At 39.1% G+C, this 22,454-nt stretch overlaps 1 pseudogene; it reads left to right on the top strand.

Annotated features, from left to right (window-relative positions):
• The first annotated feature begins 1,857 nt into the window (after nt 1–1,857).
• LOC131820917 (MYND-type zinc finger-containing chromatin reader ZMYND8-like) lies at nt 1,858–22,084 on the top strand (annotated as a pseudogene).
• The last annotated feature ends 370 nt before the right edge of the window (nt 22,085–22,454 follow it).

Raw genomic sequence — 22,454 nt, forward strand, 5'->3', positions numbered from 1 at the left:
GTAAAAATCAGAGGTTTCCAAAGACAAATATAAATATAAATATAAATATAAATATATATATGAGAGATAGATTACAAATATATACCAAAAAATACAATATGTATGTATAGTATTTTTATATACATAGTCAGAATTTATATATATATATAATCAGAATTCTTTGTAATTTATTGTAATCTATCATCTATGATAGATTACAAAGATATAGGAAGTATATATATATACACACACACACACACACATATATATATGATAGATATATGAGATAGATTACAAAGAATTCTGATTATAAGTTATTGGTGGCAGAAAACTAAGTATTTGCGGTCCGGCCTAGTCCAAAAGTTCATAGTTCTGCCTGATGAGGAAGCGCATAAGGTCCACCTCCTGAATGGCGTCCCAGTTCTGTCTCAAAACCCCTTGACACAGGGATCTCTTTTTATTTCTTCTCTCACACCTTAAACACAAGTGGGTGGAAGAGATTCCTTTAACTATTGTTACCTTTAACTATTCAGGTAAAATTCAACGTAATTAAAACCAAAACAAACTATTTGGGTAAAATTCAACGTAATTAAAACCAAAACAAAAAAGTAAAAGAGAAAGAAAGTGCTGGAATTTCTGTTTCTTCTTCTCCGCACTGAGCTACTCCAAGGCCGGGTGTCAGGGAAGCCGACTGGCCCAGGAGGGAGACGGACAGGAGCGGGAGGCTCCCCAGCTCGAAGGAGCGTCCCTTCGGTTCCGCGGAGACCGCAGCGTCCTCCCCTGTGACGAGGGAGGGAGAAGAGCCCCGGCCCCCCGAGGGACGGGGAGAGAGGGGCCGGTCGGAACCAGGGCCTGCTCTGTGGTCTGGACGGTGACCTCGTGCAGGGTAGCGGCGGGCCCGGCCCCCGGGACACTTCACCCTGTTTGCGCTTCTTCGTCCCTCCGGCGTCGTCGTTCTTTCAAAGCATCATTTTGCAGGCGGGTCCACGAGGCCGGACGAGGCTGCCTGACCTGTGGGGGCTTCAGGGGCGAGGGCTCCGGCTGCTCCGAGCCAGGTCGGGCTGGCGGGGGCGGGGGCGGGGGGGGCCAGGCTGGGCAGGAGCAGGTTCCCAGAGGAGCCGTGGGTTTCTCCTTCCTCAGGTGCACGCATCATTTTCTGTGTCCTGATGATGAGATTTGCTCAAAAACGAGCAAGTTAAGTCCGTTTTCCGTAAATACATTAGAACTTACAGAGCTTCCAGGCACCTGGGGTGCCAGGGTCTGCCTTCGGCTCAGGTCATAATCCCGGGGTCCTGGGATCGAGCCCCAATCAGGGAGTCTGCTTCTCCCTCTCCCTCTGCTGCTCCCCCTGCCTGCGTTCCCTCTCCCACTGCGTGTCTGTCAAATAAATAAACAAAATCTTAAAAAAAAAAAAAAAAAAAACCTAAAAACTTACAGAGCTTCTTCATAAAGCAATACCTAGAGAAAATAGAAAAGAAATCTGCCTGGAGCGCTAGTGATGGGAACTTAATGTTTTCTGTAATTTAGCCTTCATTTGCTGAAGTAGGACACTCAAGTCGTGGTCTCTCTGTTCTATTTGTTAGCCTGTGTTTTTGCTCTGTGTGTGTGTGTGTTTTCACTCTTTAATTATAGTTTCTTCATGTCACAATTGAACTCTGCTTGTTCAGTAGTGAGGATAAAAGGAAGAAGCAAATTCGCGGTGGAGTTTCTCTTTATCTTTCTTTTCCCAAGGCTAACCAGTTCCTCAACTGACATCTTCTTGATGCCATTAGCTAGGATGATCCTGATGCTTAAAAGGAAAAACAGCACCAGGTCCCTGATTCAAACTGTAGGACTCTGCATTCACTTTTATTCACTGTGGGATATAATCAAGGCACAATGTTGTCAAAAACCAACCTCTGTGCTCCAGAGCGGAAATGTTACAGGAAGACAGCACGGACGGATAAAGAAGAAGGTAGTTTATTACTTTGCCAGACAAAGGAGGCTGCTGCCGGCTCATGCCCGCAAGAGGGCAAGCCCGCCCAGGGTAAAAGATTGAGAAGTTTTATACGAAAATACAGGATGGAGGCCATTTAGATAGGAATCTGCTACGAACTGCCAGCTGCGTTTATCACATCCTCAAGGTGATGTTGCGACTAGCACTGGCCTCTGGCACCCAAGTCTCCTTAGGAAGTATATATCAAGAGCAGTGAGATCTCCATATTGATACTGAGTTCCTAGAACAAAGAATTCTACAGAAAAACAAGTGAATGGGAGGAGGAGGCTTTGAGAATAAGGAAGAGAAGAATGTATTCAGTTTAAAGTCAAGCCTTGCTGAAACACTAGTGTGCCCATCTTAATTTCCAACCATCTTTACGTTTCTGTAGTGGTTTCAGTGTAACAAAAACCAGTGGCCAGTTGTCTTTTCTTTGGCAGACAAGGGCCGAAGAAATCTTGTAAAAGGCCTTGTTCAGAGATGTGGACAGAGTGGGAAGCAGTGGGACTTGAGGGGGACTCTCACCAGGTGGCCATAAGTTTGGGTTTCTGGCCAGGATACCAGTATTTAGTGACAGAAGTAACAAGAGCCCCAAATTCTATGAGGGCCATCAGTATTTGTTGGCAGTCTTACAGGAAGGTAGAGCCCAGGAATAAGACAAAAGCCCAGGTGCCGGCAGGACAGTTAACTTGATTCTGAGCCCTGGCGTGTTAAACTTTGTTTTCCCCTAAGAGGAGGCAGAGTGACTCCACTTCTATTATTCTAATTGATGAAGTCCCAGAACCTAAGTCAGGTTCGGTGGGGTGAGGAGGTTCGGAGCCGACGACTAAAGAAAGAATTCTTGAGACGTCGTTGGTGCAAGAGGTGATTTATTAGAGCACGGGGACAGGGCCCGTGGGCAGGCAGAGATGCGGCTGCCCCGGGTTGTGAGGGGTGGTTGGTTATATACGCAGGAGTTGGGTAGGTGAGGACAAAGCGTTGTTCAGAAGGGCTATTGGGATAAAGAAGACTGTCAGGATATGGAAGGCCTGGTTACTATCAAGCCAAGGCCACTTTCCCTCTAATGAGGCACTAACATAAAGACAATTGGGAGTCTCCTGGTGGAATGTTACATTCCTGCTATCAAACGTCCTTGTTAGTGAGATTTAGGCCTTTAAAAGAAATTTAACTTTATTTACTTTTCCTTCTACCTCCATCTCCTTTGTTTTTTTATGGAGGGGAGGGTGACGTTAGGGCTTGAGGAACTGAGTTATGTGTCTTTGGAAATTGGGCTATTGATAAGGCAACTTCTTTGTTGTAAATCTCAAGGACATTTGTAAACCAAGAGAGACTCCTGCCTTGCAGGACTGTGATCTCTGCAAGATAACCATTTGCTCTTCTTTTAGGGCAGTCAGGGGTGCCTGTGAAATGTCACACATATTACCAAGGGGAGTGGGTGAGAGGGGGTGCAAGGTGCCAGCCCCTGCTCTGTTCTCAGCCAGCCTCCTGCTCCCTCATCATAATGGCTTTAGAGTGGTTTTCAGACAGTGGAAGTAACAAGGTAGAACTCATCTTTTGTACCTACCATTGTAGAAAAATCTCTGTGTTTTCAGTACAAATGAATTTGTTAGAGTCACAAATTTATTTTTTGAGAACGGCCATGAACGGACCAATTTAAAATTAAAAAGCTTACTTGTGGACAAGTAAATCTATGTCCCACATAGGAGATGGGTTATGACATTAAGCAAGGACAAACGGATATTGAGCCAAACATCAGAAGGCTAGTGTGCGCTTTACAGTTTTTGGTGAGTAAATCCAATTTCCTGTAATAAATGCTTCAGCAGACAGCATTTTCTACAGAAAGCAGAGATAGCAACCTCCTTATTGTAATTATAATCTTGAGGTTAAGGATTATATTGCACTAGGGATAAAAATAAAACCCTGTAAATGAAAACAGAATGTCATAAGAGAATTTCTTCCATTTACAACAGACTTGTCCCCAAATCAACTTGACAACAACAGGATAAATAATATAGAGAGATTAAGTTAAATCAGTGTGAAATTAAAGCTTTTTGTACCTTATGCCTCAATGATAATTAATTTGTAAATATTTTCCTAACTTCTCGATTATCTTTTCAATAAGGATTAACAGAGAACCTTGTATCCTGCATCCTCAAAAGCCCTTGTACCAAGTTTTCTTATTAAAGAAATAAGACGGACGGCAACAGTTGGTGTATGGTTTTATTTCAACCAAAGTGAGTCACCACATTTGGTAGTTGAACATTTTCAATTCCACATTATACTCTAGAGAGTTTGCTTAAATATTTGTCAAGCATTATTTTATTTGACCTTCCTTAACATTTTATGAATGAGGTATTGTTGTTTGCATTTTCCAAGTCAAGAAACTGAGGGTTAGTTCTCACGTAGCATGTGATGAAGAGGGACTAGAACCCAGACCCTCTGCTTCCAAAACCCTCTGTCAGAGAGTCTATGGGCCAAGACAGCATGATGGTAAAGTCTGAGGCCCAATTTGCAAAAGTGCTTCCATTGCATGAGGCTGCACACATAAGTAGATACATGTTGAATAATGTGGTAGTGCCACCTATGGGCAGATGACCAAATCCAGTCCAAGTGGATTTGGGGATTACCTGGTGGTGAATGACTGATTTTGCAGGTGAAATTTTTCCTGGTGCTTTTGTGAGTTGACTTTCAACATGTAAGGAACGGATGGCACCAGATTTTTGAGTAGCCTGCTTCTTTTTTTTTTGCAGAAGTATATCTACACTGATCTTTCGCTGTGAAAAATCCCAGTGGGGGGGTGTTGGGAGGGACTCCTATTACATAATGACTCATTGGGCTCAAATGAATCTTAGACAATTGAGGCAATTCATAAGCATCTTTTTTTTAGATAATTTTTTTAAAGATTTTATTTATTTATTTGACAGAGAGAGATCACAAGTAGGCAGAGAGGCAGGCAGAGAGAGAGAGAGAAGGAAGCAGGCTCCCTGCTGAGCAGAGAGCCCGATGCGGGACTCGATCCCGGGACCCCGAGCCCATGACCTGAGCCGAAGGCAGCGGCTTAACCCACTGAGCCACCCAGGCACCCCTCATAAGCATCTTTTAATGATACTGTTCTTTCAAAGATGATAATGAGGTTTCTTTATTTTTTTAATTCTTAATTTTTAAAAAATAATCTCAACATCCAGCATGGGTCTCAGACTCATGACCCTGAGATCAAGATCAAGAGTCAGATGTTCTACAGAGTGAGCCAGCCAGGTGCCCCAGTTTCTTTATTTTAGAATGCATTTTTGCTGACAAATTATGTCGCATTTTCTTTTGAATATTCCCATAATATAAAAGAATGTTTGTGTCAAGATATAATAATATCCCATTTAAGAATGAAGCTCACTTTCATTTATTTAAAGAGAAAGATGATAATTTGGGGATGGCATTTGAGTAATGCTCTCATTTACTATATGTCAGTTTCTCCAGGAGTTAATAAAGTCCATGCAGAACACAATAGTGCTGTCCACTCAAAGAACAGGGGCACTACAGGATCTTTGAGAGCCCCTCAGAGCCTCTTATTTTATGATTATTTAAAGAAAACGTGGTCATATAGGGGTATCCACAGGAGAGCAGGGGTAGGAACACAGTGCTGGGAATTTAGGAGCTAATACTCTAATTCCAGGATTTTTTTTTAAATTGAGGACTCAGAAGCAAGCCATACCCTCATTTGACCTGAGTCTCCTATATTCAATATGAAAAGCATGAAATAAATCATTTCTAAGGTGAATTTAGGCTACAAAATTCCACAAATTTAATGCATTTGTGTTTTGTGGCATTAAGATAATTGCAGAGCACTTCTAAGTGTATAGTTTTAAGTTTCAGACCAATAATGTAAAGAAAATATAGAAATAAGTTCTTTTTAAAGACAATTTTCATACTTCCACACCTGATCTGTGAATAAAATTCCAGTCTGTATTTATAGAAAAATATAATTTGGGCAACCAACGAGGTATAAAAATGCATTTATACAATGAATAAACTCATAGTACATGCCACCTGGAAACTGTATTTATATGAAGATGCCAGTAGTCTGGGGAAAAGAAAACATCCAGTATGAATATGAAGAGTATATCTTCCTTCCTCCTAGAAGAAAACACCATAAATGGCTAGGAGTTTTCATCCATATTATTGGGGGATATAAGGAAATATTTGAATGTTTCAAATAGTACCCTGCACAAGTTATTTGGTATTCTAACATGTGGCTTCAGATTTCTGAAAAATGTCACAAATTAGAGCACGTACACTTACGGATGCCAGCTTTCAGGATGTTTCCCCAACATCTCGTCGTCATGATCTGCTCACATTCCCAGGGTCTTGTTTGATCGCCTCGAGGAAAATCTAAGCCACCCCCCTCCCTGCCACTGGACATGGAGAGCACCATGTAAACAATACTATGACATGGTTACCAGCACTTTCCTGTCCTTTCAACCGAGGTGTGGCATTAATTTCTATACATCTCACTTAGTTCAAGGAGGGAGCAAGTGGGCTTAGACGCCGGCATAGAAATTCACATTTTAAAGTAAGAATTCACAAAATATTTCCTAAATCTACTAATCTGTTGTTATTGACTAGATTAACCACATTTTTCTCTAAGTCACTTCATATAGAATATCTTGCCTCCCCATTTTGTCTGTATGGCAAATTCCTATTTACCATTCCATACATATGTTACCTCCTACAGGAAGTCTGCCACATATCCTCGGTTCGATCAGTTACCTTCTCTCTTGTCAGTGTATAGCATTTGGCCCCTGGCTCCCTTAGAACGTTCACATGCTGCATACGGATGTGCTTCTCTCTGCCCAGAATTTGATCAAGGAATGGTCCTGTCAAGGCACATTTCTGAAGGATGTCAAGGCATGAGGGAGTAACAAAACGACACTAAAATAAATTGGATTTGGATTGGTAGTTTATTCAGGCTTGCCAAAAACTATTTGCACTAATAATGGAATGGTAGACTATACTTTCAGGCAGAAATTTAAAAAGCCACATCGGTGGCTTAGTCAGTTAAATGTTTGACTTCAGCTCCGGTTGTGACCTTGGGGTCCTGGGATCGAGCCCCATGTCAGGCTCCCTGCCCAGTGGGGAGTCTGCTTTTCCTTCTCTCTCTGCCTGCTTCTCCCTCCACTCATATTCTCTCTCCCCCTCAAGTAAATTAATAAAATTTTCAAAAAATAAAAATAAAAAAAGAGGAGAAATGGAAGAAAGAAGGAAAGGATGGAGGGAGGAAGGGCAGAAAAAAGGGGGAGGGCAGACAGGAACTCATTGTCAGTTTTTAATCATTACATTGGGTATCATTCATATGTGACTTCATGGTATAGCTGGGTGCCATTTCACCAGCCCAGATATAGGAAGCTAGTTGCAGTAGTAAGCATATTATTTTCACATAGGATAAAATTATCATATATGAACATAGTTGCAAGATCTTGATACAAGGGGTTTAAAAGTTTTTTGTCTTGTTTTTCTATTTGGCAATATACTTCTAAAGTTACCATAGATTTTCTGATCTCCAGTTCTCTATTTTCTTTACTTTTATTTCTTGGTTTTTTTGAACCGGACACTTTCAAAACACATTACAAGATTTTCGAGAAAGTAATAAAGTAAGTCACTCATTCACAGTGGGGAAAAAAGGGACCTTATTTTGTATTACTTAATTTCTGAATTTTTGTTTTTGATGACCCCACCTTGGTAAAGAAGTTCGATATTTCATAGATTCAGTGGAGCATGGGATTGGGATGGAAATAAATGTTATTGTGATAACAGCTCAGAAAAGCAAGCAACAAAGTATAATTTTGCAGTGGGACAAATAAAACACTTTATGAAGCTCTAGGTATTAATTTGTATAAAAGAGACATATTTCAAAGTAATCCTGTCATTTATCTTCCTCTGTAAGGTTAGTCCTTTCTGTTGCATTCTCGCATGCATCATTTTGCCATTCTACTTAGTAGTCTGAATGGAGTTTTTCCCCAGCAATAACTTTTGGGTTAACTTTCACCTTTTCTGGCTTCATAATATATTGTAGACATATCGAGACAAGGATATTGCAACATTTTTATCCGTGTTTCCTCTATGATATGTGTAGTTTCCTGGTAAAACTGACAATGAGGGCTTAGGGAGGCAGTCTGTTAACTCTTCTGATTAATGATGCTCTCCCCACCCCCGGTTTTATTCATTTTACTGTATTACATCAGTTTTGATGTGAAGTTTGACAGGCACATTGAACTACTCTGCCTGACTTTCCTGAGTGGGCTTCTCCCTTTCTGCAAACTCCCAGATGTTGGCTTTGTTTCTAACGGAGGCTGACATTAATGCAGACATTCATGATAATCCTTGGTGCTTTCTGCACAATTTAATTTAACAATGGAGGGACAGTGCCGTATCCAGTGGGAGGAAGGTGGTACTTATTAGAGAACAAAGGGAATTATTCTCACTCAGAGGGCAGAACTTACTGTTAATACCTCCCCCCCTGCATAGAATAATTGGTGTTATACATTTCAGTTTATGAAGGGGTAAGTAATCTGTTTCATCATTTCACATTTCCATATTTGAGTTGGATTTAAGATTACACTTTGTTGGCTTCATAGCAGAACTCAGATGTGGCTGCGAAGATTCTCTCGAGGCTGGAGAGAATGTTTTGGCCTCTCAGGTGGCTGAATGTGGTGTCAGGAATCTTTCTTTTTTTAATTAAATAATATATTTTATTCAATCAAACGCATCTAAAATATCATTTTGGTATATAATCAATATAAATATCATTGAGTTTTTTTCTCATTTACATTCTGTTTTATTTTTTTAATTAACATATAATGTATTATTTGTTTCAGAGGTACAGGTCTATGATTCATCAGTCTTACACAATTCACAACACTCACCATAGCAAATACCTTTCACAACGACCTCCGCCCACCCACCCTATCCCTCCCATCCCCCTCCCCTCCAGCAATCCTCAGTTTGTTTCCTGAGATTAAGAGTCTCTTATGGTTTATCTCTGTCTCTGGTTTCCTCTTGTTTCACTTTTCCCTCCCTTCACCTATGATCCTCTGTCTCATATCAGTGAGATCCTCATATCAGTGAGATCATATAATAATTGTCTTTCTCTGATTGATTTATTTCACTTAGCATAAAAGACTCTAGTTCCATCTATGTCGTTGCCAGTGGCAAGATTTCTTTTGATGGCTGCATAACATTCCACTGTGTATTTATATACCACTTATTCCTTATCCATTCCTCTGTTGTTGGACATCTAGGCTCTTTCCATAGTTTGGTTATTGCGGACACTGCTGCCATAAACATTGGGGTGCATGTGCCCCTTTGGATCACTACATTTGTATCTTTGGGGTAAATACCCAGTAGTGCAATTGCTGGGTTGTAGGGTAGCTCTATTTTCAACTTTTTGAAAAACTTCCATACTGTTTTCCAGAGTGGCTGCTTTCCCACTAATAGTGTAGGAGGGTTCCCCTTTCACTGCATCCTCACCAATATCTGTTGTTTCCTGACTTGCTAATTTTAACCATTCTGTCTGATGTGAGGTGGCATCTCACTGCGGTTTTGATTTGTATTTCCCTGATGCTGAGTGATGTTGAGCACTTTTTCATGTGTCTGTTGTCCATTTGGATGTCTTCTTTTCAGAAATGTCTGTTCGTGTCCTCTGCCCATTTCTTGATTGGATTATATGTTCTTTGGGTGTTGAGTTTGATAAGTTCTTTATAGGTTTTGGACACTAGCCCTTTATCTGATATGTCCTTTGCAAATATCTTCTCCCATTCTGTCAGTTGTCTTTTGATTTTGTTGACTGTTTCCTTTGCTGAGCAAAACCTTTTTATCTTGATAAAGTCCCAGTAGTTCATTTTTGCCCTTGCCTCCCTTGCCTTTGGTGATGTTCCTAGGAAGATGTTGCTGCAGCTGAGGTGGAAGAAGTTGCAGCCTGTGTTCTCCTCAAAGATTTGTATGGATTCCTGTCTCACATTGAGGCCTTTCAGTTCGTTTTAGTCTGTTTGTTTGTGTGGTGTAAGGAAATCGTCCAGTTTCATTTTTCCGCATGTGGCTGTCCAGTTTCCCCAAAACCATTTGTTGAAGAGACTGTCTTTTTTCCATTGGATATTCTTTCCTGCTTTGTCAAAGATGAGTTGACCATAGAGCTGAAGGTTCATTTCTGGGCTCTCTGTTCTACTCCATTGATCTATGTGTCTTTTTTTGTGCCAGTACCATACTGTCTTGATTACAGCTTTGTAATAGAGCTTGAAGTCTGGAATTGTGATGTCACCAGCTTTGGTTTTCTTTTTCAATATTCCTCTAATAAGGGTCTTTTCTGGTTCCATACAAATTTTAGGATTATTTGTTCCATTTCTTTGAAGAAAGTTGAGGGTATTTTGATAGGGATTGCATTAATGTGTAGATTGCTCTAGGTAGCATAGACATTTTCACAATATTTGAGCTTCCAATCCATGAGCATGGAACGTTTTTCTGTTTCTTTGTGTCTTCCTCAATTTCTTCACGAGTACTTCATAGTTTTCTGAGTACAGATTCTTTGCCTCTTTGGTTAGGTTTATTCCTAGGTATCTTACGCTTTTGGGTCCAATTGTAAAAATGGGATGGATTCCCTAATTTCTCTTTCTTCTGTCTTGCTGTTGGTGTATAGAAATGCAACTGATTTCTATACATTGATTTTTACATCCTGACACTTTTCTGAATTCTTGCATGAGTTCTAGCAGTTTTGGAGTAGAGTCTTTTGTGTTTTTCACATAAAGTATCATATCTGCAAAGAGTGAGAATTTGACTTCTTTGCTGATTTGGATGCCTTTTATTTCTTTTTGTTGTCTGATTGCTGAGGCTAGAACTTCTAGTACTATGTTGAATAGTGTGGTGATAGTGGACATCCTGCTGTGTTCCAACCTTAGGGAAAAGGTCTCAGTTTTTCCCCATTGAGAATGATATTCTCTGTGGATTTTTCATAGATAGATTTTATGATACTGAGGTATATACAGTTTATCCCTATACTGTGAAGAGTTTTGATCGAGAAAGGATGCTATACTTTGTCAGATGCTTTTTCTGCATCTATTGAGAGTATCATACGGTTCTTGTTCTTTCTTTTATTAGTGTATTGTATCAGATTGATTGATTTGCAGATGTTGAACTAACCTTGAAGCCCAGGAATAAATTCCACTTGGTTGTGGTGAATAATCCTTTAAATGTACTGTTGGATCCTACTAGCTTGTATTTTGGTGAGAATTTTTGCATTCAAATGTTCATCAAGGATATTGATCTGTAATTCTCTTTTTCTATGGGATCATTGTTGGTTTGGAGATCAAGATAATGCTGACCTCCTAAAACGAGTTTGGAGGTTTTCCTTCCATTTCTATTTTTAGGAAGAGTTTCAGGAGAATAGGTATTAATTCTTTAAATGTTTGGTAGAACTTCTCTGGGAAGTCATGTGGCCCTGGGCTCTCGTTTGTTGGGAGACTTTGGATGATTGATTCAGTTTCCTTACTGGTTACAGGTCTGTTCAGGTTTTCTATCTCTTCCTGGCTCAATTTTGGTAGTTTATAGTCTAGGAATACATCCATTTCTTCCAGATTGTTTGATTTGCTGGTGTATAGTTGCTCATAATATGTTCTTATAATTGCTTGTATTTCTTTGGTGTTGGTTGTGATCTCTTCTCTTTCATTCATGATTTTATTTATTTGGGTCCTTTCTCTTTTCTTTTTGATAAGTCTGGCCAGGGGTTTATCAATCTTATTCTTTCAAAGAACCAGCTCCTATTTTTATTGATCTGTTCTACTGTTCTTCTGGTTTCTATTTCATTGATTTCTGTTTATTATTTCTCTTCTCCTGCTTGGTTTAGGCTTTAAATGCTATTCTTTCTCCAGCTCCTTTAGGTGTAGGGTTAGGTTGTATATTTGAGACCCTTCTTGTTTCTTGAGAAAGACTTATATTGCTATATATTTTCCTCTTAGGACTGCCTTTGCTGCATCCCAAAGATTTTGAACTGTTGTGTTTTCATTTTCATTTGTTTCCATGATTTTTAACAATTCTTCTTTAATTTCCTGGTTGACCCATTCATTTTTTAGTAGGATGCTCTTTAGCTTCCATGTACTTGAGTTCTTTCCAACTTTCCTCTTGTGGTTGAGTTCTAGTTTTAAAGCACTGTGGTCCAATAATATGCAGGGAATGATCCCAATCTTTTGGTACTATTGAGACCTGATTTGTGATCCAGGATGTGATCTATCCTGAAGAATATTCCATGTGCCCTAGAGAAGAATGTGTGTTCTGTTCCTTTGGGGTGGAATGTTCTGAATATATCTGTGATGTTCATGTGGTCCAGTGTGTCATTTAAAGCCTTTATTTTCTTGTTGATCTTTTGCTTAGATGATCTGTCCATTTCAGTGAGGGGGGTGTTAACATACCCTACTATTATTGTATCATTGTCGATGTGTTTCTTTGATTTTGTTATTCGTTGACTTATATAATTGGCTGCTCCCATGTTAGGGGCATGGATATTTAAAATTGTTAGATCTTCTTGTTGGATAGACCATTTAAGTATGATATAGTTTTCTTCCTCATCTCTTATTATAGTCTTTGGCTTAAACTCTAATTTGTCTGATATAAGCATTGCCACCCTAGCTATCTTTTGATGTCCATTAGCATGGTAAATTGTTTTCCACCCCCTCACCTTAAATCTGGAGGTGTCTTTGGGTCTAAAATGAGTCTCTTGCAGACAGTATACCAATGGGTCTTGTTTTTGCTTGTTTGTTTGTTTAATCCATTATGATATCCTGTGTCTTTTGATTGGGACATTTAGCCCATTTACGTTTAGGGTAACTATTGAAGGATGTGAATTTAGTGCCATTGTATTGCCTGTCAGATGACTGTTACTGTGTATTGTTTCAGTTCCTTTCTGGTCTATGTTACTTTGAGGCTCTCTCTTTGCTTAGAGGACCCCTTTCAATATTTCCTGGAGGGCTGGTTTGGTATTGGCAAATTCTTTTAGCTTTTGTTTGTCCTGGAAGCTAATTATCTCTCCTCCCATTTTCAGTGACAGCCTACCTGGATATAGTATTCTTGGCTGCATATTTTTCTCATTAATGCTCTGAATATTTCATGCCAATCCTTTCTGATTTGCCAGGTCTCTGTGGATAGGTCTGCTGTCAGTCTTATATTTCTACCATTGTAGGTCAGCAGACCAAGCTGCTTTCAGGATTTTCTCTTTGTCTCTGATACTTGTAAGTTTAACTATTAGATGATGTGGTGTAGACCTATTTTTAATTGATTTTGAGGGGGTTCTCTATGCCTCCTGAATTTTGATGCCTGTTTCCCTCCCCAAATTAGGGAAGTTCTCTGCTATAACTTGCTCCAGTATACTTTCTGCCCCTCTCTCTCTTTCTTCTTCTTATGGGATCCCAATTTTTTTAACATTGTTTCATATGACTTATCTCTCATATTCTCTCCTCATGATCCAGTAGTTCTTTATCTCTCTTTTTCTCAGCTTCTTTATTCTCCATCATTTGGTCTTCTATATCACTAATTCTTTCTTCTGCCTCATTTATCCTAGCAGTTACAGCCTCCAGTTTTGATTGTACCTCATTAATAGCTTTTTTTTATTTCAACTTGGTTAGATTTTGGTTCTTTTGTTTCTCCTGAAAGGGCTTCTCTAGTACCTCCTATGCTTTTTTCAAGCTCAGCTAGTATCTTTATAATCATCATTTTGAACTCTAGTTCTGATATCTTACTAATGTCCATATTGATTAGGTCCCTAGTAGTTGGTACTGCTTCTTGTTCTTTTTTGTTTGTTTTTGAGGCCAGTTTTTCCACTTTGTCATTTTATTCAGAGAAGACTAGATGAATGAGAGAACAAAATGCTTAAAGGGTAACAACAACCCCAGAAAAATATACACTAAACAAATCAGAAGAACCCCAAAACTAGGGAGAAAAGAAAGGAAAATTACATATAGTGTGTGTGTGTGTGTGTGTATATATATATATATATATATATATATATATATATATAATTTTCCTTTCTTGTGTGTATATACACATATATATGTGTATATATATATATATATATATATATATATATGGTCATACTAGTGGATAGAACAAAGTCACACTCTTGATTTTGGGTGTATTTTGGGCTGTTAGAAGAAACTGCCTCCCAAAATTTTAGGGAAAGAAAAGCTTACATATATATATATATATATATATATATATATATATATATACACACACACACACACACACAAAAGTATGAGTAAATATGATGAAGGGTTGGAGTATGACTGTAAAGGTGAAAATTTAAAAATATTTTTAAAAAGGAATTGATAAGTTGGCTGAAAAAAGGGAAAAAAAAATTTTAAAAGGGGTTAGAGTATGTGATCAGGTGGGACACTCAACAAAGCCATACACTAGATTTAGGGTATATTTTGGTCTGTTAGAAGAAACTATCCCAAAATTTAAAAGACAGAAATTCACTTCTCTGCATGTCCAACCTTCCAGAAAGTAGTCGCTTCTCTGTTCCTAGAATTCCTGCTGTTCTTTTCTTTGATCTCCTTTTGAGTTTGTAGGTGTTCAGAATGGTTTGAAAACTATCTAGCTGAATAGTTCTAGCTGAACTCCTCAGACCAGATAAAAGTTAGGTCTCCTACTCCTCCACCAACTTGGTCCTCCCCTCTGTTGTCAGGAATCTTCACAGCAAAGAGCATTCCAAGCAAAGCATTTGCCCTTTCATATCTAAACTGAGAGCTAAAGTGGAAGCTGAAGTACCAACATCCAGAGTGGGGGAGTCAGGGGGCCAATTCTGCCCCCCACTGCTGCTTCTGATGGATGCCATTACTGATGTCCAATGATCATTGAAGAATAATGGCATGTTACGGGGCCTTGGTAGCTTCTTAGTTGTGACATTGAACACCTCATTTACACCTCTTTGGACCTCAAATTCATCATGTGTAATACATGACCTAAAAGCCCTGCCTTCTTTTTTTTTTTTTTAAAGTTTATGTGTGTATATATGTATGTATGTAATCTCTACACCCACCATGGAGCTCAAACTCATGACACTGAGATCAAGAGCTGCATGCTCTTCTGACTGAGCCAGGTGCGCCATCCCTACCTTTTCACATGAGTATTGTGAAGAATAAATGCAGTGATAATGCAAAAGTATTTTAAAAGCAGTAAAACATTTCATATACACACATACACACATATACATATATATTTTTTTAAAGATTGTATTTATTCATTTGAGAAAGAAAACCCATGTGTAAAGAGGGGGAGGGGCAGAAGGAAAGAAAGAGAGAGAATATCAAGCAGATTCCTAGCTGAACATGGAGCCCAACTTGGGGCTCGATCTCAGGACCCTGAGATCATGACCTGAACTGAAATTAAGAGTTGAACACTAAACCAATGTGGTCACCCAGGTACACAGAAGCAGTAAGTAATGTAAAAATAAAGTTTATTATTACCCATTCACTCATTCCTCACCTATTCAGTATTTACTGAGTATCCATCATGTGCCTCTGGAGTTGACCCACTTGATTTTGTGAATAGAATGGATGGAAATGAGGGCAGCTGACAAAAGAATACTTGAGGATTCATCTGTGATGAGTACAAATAGGTTCCAGAACTGGAGCCAAGCATAATGTGCACTTCTAGTGGGTGAAGATTGTTAATATCCAGACTTTAATAAAGTCCTTGAAGGTCTCAAAGCAGGAAGCACACTCTGGAGGATACTGAATAGTCTGGTGTCTCTGGTTCATGCGGGAGTGCCTATTTCCCTCATGTTAGTCTTACTTCACATGAGAAGGGGTTTTGCAGGGTGCCTGGGTAGATCAATTAAGCAGTTAAGCTTCTGCCTTTGACTCAGGTCCTGATCCCAGTGTCCTGCTCAGCAGGGAGTCTGCTTCTCTCTCCTTCTGCCCCTCCACGCTGCTTGTGCTCTCTCTCTCTCAAATAAATAAATAAAATCTTTAAAAAAGGGGGGGATTTACATGATAAATTCAGACAAAGATACATTTTATAAGTTCTGTGGGGGGAACACAGCTCAAATAGTTTAAGATGAACCTCTCACTTATGAAGAAGGAAACATGACTTTTTCTGTTATGGAAATTTTATACATTTTTATCTTTTAATTCTGCCACTTCTATCTATTATATGTTACATACCATGAGAATTCTTACTAAAGTCAAAAATAGTGGTGGGTACTTGTACTTTGCTGGTCATTAAATGAATTTAGGAATATCATTTTGTGGGTGACTCAATTAATTGCATCAACATTCTGTATTCATAAGTGAAAGATGGACCTATTATATAAGCTCTTTCTTATCACAGAATGGCCCATTTTGCAAGATTCCAAAAAGTGAGAAATGTCCTTAATTAAAAACATTTTCACACCGCTTTTAACACTGAATTAGGGTAGATCCACGAGGAAGCAATTTGGAATTAAACTGGCTTTTTCTGTTATATTAATAAAGCTGTGAGACTTTATGTATTTATTTAAGCATTTAAAATTTCCTCTTTGACAGGATGATGTGATTCATTGCATGCAGGAAAGAGCAGAATGAGCTTATACATACTCAATTATTTTTAAAGAAAATTTGAGATTTTTCACTAACATACATTTTGTTTGTTTATCTATTTTTTTTAAAAGTAGGCTCCAGTGTGGAGCTACTTGGTCTTGATGTGGGTCTTGAACTCATGACTCTGAGATCAAGATCTGAGTTGAGATCAAGAGTCAGATGCTTAACCAACTGAGCCACTTAAGTCCTCCCACTAACGTATATCTTAATTCTCTTTTGTGAGATAAGTAATACCTTACATATTGCTTATAATTTTTTAAAAAATAGGTCTATAGCTTTTCTCCTACCCTGTTCCTAGTCATATTACCCACGCATTACTCTTGGTCACCAAAAGGAGCAAATGTCAGTTTCTTCCACAGTTATATCTATACCAGGGGCGCGGGGTGTGTGTGTGTGTGTGTGTGTGTGTATTACATACACATATATGATATACCCATATATTACCCATCCATTTTTTCCCACATTTTTCCTTTTTTACCTAAAACAAGTTGGAGATTGCTTCATATAAGTACATGATGACTTACTTCATTCTTTTCAATAATATTTTCTTTTATGAATGCACAGTAATTTACAGAGCCAATCCCCTATTTATGAACAGTTGTCTCCAGATTGCTATTGCAAATTATGCTGCAAGAATAATCTTGCGCATGTATGATTTCCCATGAATGCATGCAAGTATATCTTCAGAATAAATTCCTAAATGTAGAATTGCTGATTCCAAGGAAATGTACTTTTGCAATTTTGATAGTTTTTGTCAGATTTATATTCCCTTCAGTAAGTATGAAAGTGCCTTACCCCACGACATAATCACAGAAACATTCACCAATTTATTCTTAACCAATATATTCCATTTTACTTCCATTTCAAGTGTGCATAGCTAATTGACATTGATGTGAAACTTTCATTTTTTAACATATACATTTGAATAATTATATGTATTACAAGTGGTTCATTTATATATAGTTCATTTGTAATGCCAACACAGTTAATTGAAAAGTGAAAACAAAATTCAGTAAAACATTCTGTAAAAAATAAAGGAAGACATCTGAGAACCTGTTCTAGTAGCTAGTGTTCCTTACCAAATCAATTAGTTGAATCAGAGATCATTTTAGTTTGCCTATTGAAGTTACTCAAATATTTTTGTGGAGTATAAAACATTTACTTGATGAAATTTTAGTACCTCTTACTTTTATTAAATCAGTGATTTATTTTCTGTGACTGCTTTTATTCCTACTGTATGTAATAGATATTTGTATATGAAATAAATATATACAAAAACATTTTCCCTAAGCAATCTGAATTTGAACCCTCTATGTTGACAATATTTGAAATTAATTGCATCAGTAATTAAATTGTTACATGGGACCCCTGGGTGGTTCAGTCAATTAGGTCATAATCCCAGGGTTACGGGATCAAGTTCCACATTAGGCTCCTTGTTCAGCGGGGAGCCTAGTTCTCCCTCTGCCTACTGCTCCTCCTTCTTGTGCTCTCTCTCACTATCAAATAAATAAATAAAATCTTTAAAATAAATAAATAGTTACTTAAAGGTTTATTTTTTTGTTCTTTTGTTTTTTAATTCAGCATCCCCAAAACACCTTTCTTATATGTTGAGATATCTTAAAACAAAAGAAAACCCAACAACTGCTTTAAACATATTGGGACACATTTAAAAAAAAAAAAAAAGATTTTGCTTGTTTGTTTATTTGACAGAGAAAGAGAGCACAAGCAGGGGGAGTAGCAGTCAGAGGGAGAGGAAGAACCAGACTCCCCGCTGAGTAGGGAGCCTGGCACAGGGCTCAATCCCAGGAGCCTGCCATTATGACCTGAGCCAAAGGTAGACACTTAACTGACTGAGCCACCCAGGCACCCCAACACTGAAACATATTTTTATCAGCTAACTTGTTGGGAGGTAGATTGCATAATAGATTGTCTTCAGGGGATCGTGGCTCATTCTTCCTTCCCTCTCCATTATCCTTTGCTCATATTTCTGGCATGAAGCAGGAAGAAGATCCCAAATCTTTTCCTTCCCAAAGCTTTTCGTTTTCTCTCCTTTTCCAAGACTTTATATACATCTCACTGATCACTAAAATTGCCTCTCATCTTGCTACCCTTGCTGAAATAGAGGCAAACCAGTGACTAATGCAACTTCGCAGTCTCTTTAGTGTTAAGGAAGGCAAGGGAGGAGGGGTTGTAAATAGCTTTCCACAATATCTGCAGTCCTTTGTTCACCTATTAGAGCAAGTTCAAAGCACTTCAAATAAATATTTTGAGAAATCCTAGTGCCTTTGGGAAAATTGCACAGTAGCAAAATCTTTTAATATACTGTGTGATCTGGACCCGGAAAAGATTTTCATGTGATTTTGCTACCCTTTTGCGGCAGAAAGGTGAGAAAATTCTCTGGCTCAGATCCCGAATTCTGTCAGGCTTTACACTGAGGCAATTTGTACCATAAGTGTGTATTTTTGTTTCTTAACTATCCAAGGGTATAGATCACCCATAATGCCACTCTTTTCAATGAAGCAAAGATAGTTCATCTGAAATATGGAGGTCATTTAAGACTCTCTATCTTAGACAATTAGAGTGTGATTCTGTGAAAGGAATTCACACTTTCACAATACTGGTACTTTGTGAAGAAAGGCCTAAATTAATTGTCATTCATTACTTTAGCAATGAAATAAAAAATGAATTTAACCAACAGTTTTCTGAGGCCCTACAGTTTATTTTTTTCCCAAAGAACCATTCCTTTTTTTCCTTTCAATTTTGTCTGCTAACTATGTCAGGATATGAGATGCTAGCCTTGTATCTCCCATTGTATTATATGATGTTACCCAACAGAAGGTCTGCATTACTGTGTTGTACTTCCCCTTGGATATGGAAAACCTGTGACATTAATTTATTCTTTGGAAATCATGACTTCAAGGGCAAATGGGCCTGTATGTCCAAGATACACATATATACCACCCTCTATCCCCACCGCACACACACTGACACATGTGGAAATCAGTGAGTTATTAGAAAGCATTTGAAGCAGTATTTTCAGGGGTATCTGGGTGTCTTAGTGGGTTAAGCACCCAACTCTTGATTTTGGCTCTTCTCATGATGTTGGGGTGGTGGGAGCAAGCCTTGCATCTGGCTCTGTGCTCAGTGGGAAGTCTGCTTGGGATTCTCTCCATTTCCCTCTGCCTCCCTCCGCTCATACTCTATCTCTCTAAAATAAATAAATCTTTTGAAAAATATGTATTTTATTTATTTTATTGAGAGAGTGATTGCACACAGGGAGGAGCAAAGGGAGAGAGAAACTTTAGCAGACTCCTTGCTGAGTGTGCAACCTGACATGGGGCTTGATCTTATGACCCTGAGTTCATGACCTGAAGCAAAGGAAGTAAAGGAACCCAGAGTTCAGAGGGAAGGCTGCAGAGAGCCATGAGGGTGTCAGACAGAATGCTGGACCTTCTCAGTGCATCCTGTCAATACGAGGAGGGGCAGCAGTGTTGTACCACAGGATGGACGGAATGATTTCTACTGCTGGGTTTGTCACCAGAAAAGCCAAGTCCTTGGCTGTGAGATTTATCCCTGGGTTTACCATGTTAAGTGTCTGAGACTGAAAACAGAACCAGAGGGAGATGGGTTTTGTCCTGAATGTGAAAAGATTACGGTAACAGAAGGCGTTGAGGCTCAGAGTAAAGCCATGACAATGCTCACTATCAAAGAGTTATCCTACCTGTTCAAGTTTGCCATTCAGAAAATGAAACAACCAGGGACAGATGCATTCCAGAAACCTGTTCCATTGGAACAGCATCCTGACTACATGAAATACATCTTCCATTCTGTGGACCCTCATACGTTGGAAAAGAAAGTGAAGAAGAAAATGTAGGGCTGCATAGAAGCTTTCCTGGCTGATGCAAAGTGGATTTTGCACAATGCATCATTTAAATGGAATAAATCACAAACTGACATGGCAAAAGTACTGATCAAAGTCTCTGAGTATGGGATGAATGAAATCAAAGTATGTCCACTAAATATCTAGCTGTTTGACAAAAATGAGATAACTGGTTTTATGAACCTTGTAGCAGTCCAAATCCTTTGGTCTGGGCAAAACTGAAGGGGTTTTCATTCTGGCCTATAGAAGATCTGAGGGATAAAGATGGGTAGCATGATTATTACATTTATTTGTACATTTATTTGGGCAACAAGACAGGCCTGGGTTCCAATAAATAATTGCCACCTCATGTCTAAAAAGAAATTCCTTTTTTCTGTGAAAAATACAAAAAGCATCTTCAACGGTGCAATGAGAAAGATGGAGGTGTAGGTGAAGAACATCTGCAGGAAGATTAGGGGTCTTAATTACTCTCCCATTGGGAAACCATACACACCAAACATCCAGTGCCAAATGCTGCTTGACCCCAGCAACCCCAGAGCTGGCACTGCCCAGCTAGACAAGCAGGAAAAGGTCAAGCTCAGCTTTGACATGACAGTGTTCCCCAAGATCCTGATGGCAAGCCCATGCTGAGCAGGGGCTGGGGTTGCAGGATTTCCTTGTCACATATGCCAAGCTCTCCCACAAGTACAAACTCTTCCATGCCAGCAGGTTCTGACATGGAGCAGGATGTCAAGAAGGCCACATTGAGCCACTTCAGGGCCAGCAAGGAGTCCATGGACTTCCTGGACAAGAGCACAGCTTCATCAGCCTTGGCAAACATGGGACAAGCAGGCACTTTATCCAGTTGTCCTGAAACTTTCTCTCCTCAAGCATCCATGCCAATCATGACAAAAACAAACAAAATGTCCACCACTGGAAGCATCCCGAATCCTAACCTGGATTGTTGAAGCAAGGCCAAGATAGACCTAAGGGAGCTAAGCGAGTTGGTCCAGCAGCAGGTGGTACATTTCTTCTCATCTCACCCAACTGGCAGAGTCACACCAGGTTCCAGATAAATCTTGACAAGATGATAAAGACTTTCAAAGCACAACTAGGCATAAATGAAATCTCAGATGATGTTTACACAGCTGTAGAGCCCAGTGATCCTGAAGATACTGAGAAGTCCGATAGGAGTGATAGTATCAGTGGCAATGAGTGGAAGTCTAAGAATGAGCCAGAAGATGCAGAAGACAAAGAAGGCAGTTGGATGGATGAAGAGTCATCTACTGTCAAACAAAACAAAACTCAAATTGTCAAACCCAGTGGAAACTAGGAGGAACTGAAAAGCGCATGGCCAACCAGAGAGAAAGCAGATCCAAGCTTCAAGAAAAGGCAAGTTCCCAGCCTAAGAAGGACTTTTTAGAAAAAGTGAAAGCCTTTTCTCTTCCCACAAAAGATAAACTGAAGGGAAAAGATATAGATTCTCCTAAAGTACATATGGGCCTGGACTCTGATTCAGAAAGTGAACTTGTCATGGGTTTAGGAGAAGACCAGTTGGGACAAAAGGGTCAAAATAATAAGGAACCCAAAGAAGCATCTCTGAAGCAGAATGAAAGAATCTGTAACAGATTGACAAGAATTTATAACCATGAAACAAAATGAAAATAAGGAAGTCTAAAAGATGAAGGTAGAATAATAAGAGGTCTGGGAAAGTTTATGCATAGAAATACATACTGTTTCAGCCTTCAGAGTTAGCAAGTTTGGGCTTCCATTTTGCCTGTGAGCTTCCTAGCAGCCAAAGCAAAAAAGGGAAATACAGTCCCTTAAAATATCTAACATTTTTCCAAAAAATAAAACATTCAAGCTAGAAAAAAAATAAGATACGTTTTTGAGTCTTTGCAAGTTCAGAGCTTGGCCAAGGATGCATAAATGTGAGCGTATAAATATGTAATAAATAGAACTAAGTTCTATAATGTAGGTAGAAGCAATATCATCAGCCCTAGTGGGCTGGGTCTGGACAAAATGAGCACAG

This window comes from Mustela lutreola, chromosome X, assembly GCF_030435805.1.
Source record: "Mustela lutreola isolate mMusLut2 chromosome X, mMusLut2.pri, whole genome shotgun sequence".
Taxonomy (NCBI): domain Eukaryota; kingdom Metazoa; phylum Chordata; class Mammalia; order Carnivora; family Mustelidae; genus Mustela; species Mustela lutreola.